Source organism: Frankliniella occidentalis, unplaced genomic scaffold, assembly GCF_000697945.3.
Source record: "Frankliniella occidentalis isolate FOCC.00 unplaced genomic scaffold, Focc_3.1 Scaffold20, whole genome shotgun sequence".
Classification (NCBI taxonomy): Eukaryota; Metazoa; Arthropoda; class Insecta; order Thysanoptera; family Thripidae; genus Frankliniella; species Frankliniella occidentalis.
In genome coordinates this window covers 2,574,983-2,576,702 of record NW_026267150.1, presented here as the reverse complement: position 1 = coordinate 2,576,702, position 1,720 = coordinate 2,574,983, and positions in this window count along the sequence as shown.

Genomic DNA, 1,720 nt, shown 5'->3' with positions numbered 1-1,720 from the left:
GGGGGGGGCTGTCCTTCATTCATTCACGAGTTGGCGAGTCGTTGCGAAGTGTTACGTCGTAGTGTTGTTTTGCCGGGCTTCTACAACTGATATTTTCCGCCCCGCCGTATTCCGCGGGACGGAGTATACTTTGCCTTGCTATGAATCAGTACCATCGGCAGCAGCAATGCTTTCTCGTGTTTCATACAGCTCCCCGCCTCCTGAAGCACCTCTTGATATCGTCTGCTGCTTCGCTATTATCCCTCATTGCGAATTTGAGTCACCGCCGTCGCACAGCTGCTCTGCACACCACCGCACAGACGCGGGATGATAATTTGAATCTTCCGGTCCATTTCGCTGTTCGCCGAAATCTCGGCGAGGCAGGTGGGAGGAGCAGGGGGGGGGGGCGGCAGGGCCGCTGGGCCCCTGCAGCAGGGCTCCGTAGAGCGCAGCGCGTGGTGAGTCACTGATGACGTCGGCCCGGTCGCGGGTGGCTGACCGCGGCTCCAACGTCATCAAGTCCCCGCCGTGCTCCAGAGACCCCGGCACCACCGACCGGCACCCGCAGCGGCCTTGGACTCGCGGCGGTCCCGCTGCCCCGCTCCATCTTCCACAAAAGAGAAGAGGAGAGAATGGTTCGAGGAAAGTGATGACGACCGTTCGGCCAGAAATGGAGGGAAAATACTAGAATACCGCCGGTGTGGGTCCCGCGGGTCCCGCGGAGGTGGAGCTGGAAGCACTCTGGGAGTCGGAGCTGGAGCCGAGCCTTCCAGGACCAATGTGGCGCAATCTGCCTCGTGTGCCCTTGGTCCACACTCACTGCCCCTTTACAAACTCCGGGGAAGCCCCCGCCCCCGCGCCGACCCGAATTCTATCCCGGAACCCTCCAGCACCCGCTCGCCATGAGGCCTGCAACAACCCTTCCCCCTCCCCTCTCCCCTTCTACCCCTTCCACTCCCGCGCACCCCCTCCACCACTCACTCCAGAGAGGCAGTGCAGCGCAATGGTCCATCCAAACGGTTGCGCGGGGGGAGGGGGAGGGAGGGAGCACGTCGACCGTGTAGCGGAGCGCGCAGGGAAATCCCAGATTGCTACCGTCCCCCCACCCCCCAATTCGACGACCCCCTCCCCCTCCCGTTAGGGCCACCCCACCCGCGCCCCGTCCCCGCCGGGCCACCCTGGCCGGGAGCGCGGGGGGAGCTCGACGAATGCTGCGAGCGACGCACCGCAGCCCCGCTGGGCCGGACCGGGGCTGCTCACGGGGAAAGCCCTTCTGGCAGGGAAAGCCCTGCTGGCGGCGCCGACCGCCCCCCGCGCCCTGCCATGTGCCGCCCACTGTCCTTGTCCGTCCGCCGAGCGGCCATTCAATCACCTGTTTAATTGAACCAGTCGCATGGGTAACCCTCCTTCCCCCTCCTCTTTCTCCTCTATGTCGCAATGGCTGCATCGATATGTGAAACCTCGCGGAATCGATCCAGGGCGCTTGTCAACCCCGAAGATCGACGCCGCTGCCCGTTAGGCCCCGGGCCAGGAAGCCCCTCGCCCATATGATCGCCCGCGTGACGCGTGGTCCTGCCGCCCCCCTAGACGTAATTGTCACCCCGCCGTGTCCGTGTGCCATGATGCCCCCGCTGGCTCGCGGATGTGTTGGACGCCGTCCAAATTGGGGCGGAGCAGCGTCAAAAGTCGGGAAAGCACGCCGGGAGTTATGAGCCCCCTGTAACTGCATGAGCGCCCCCCC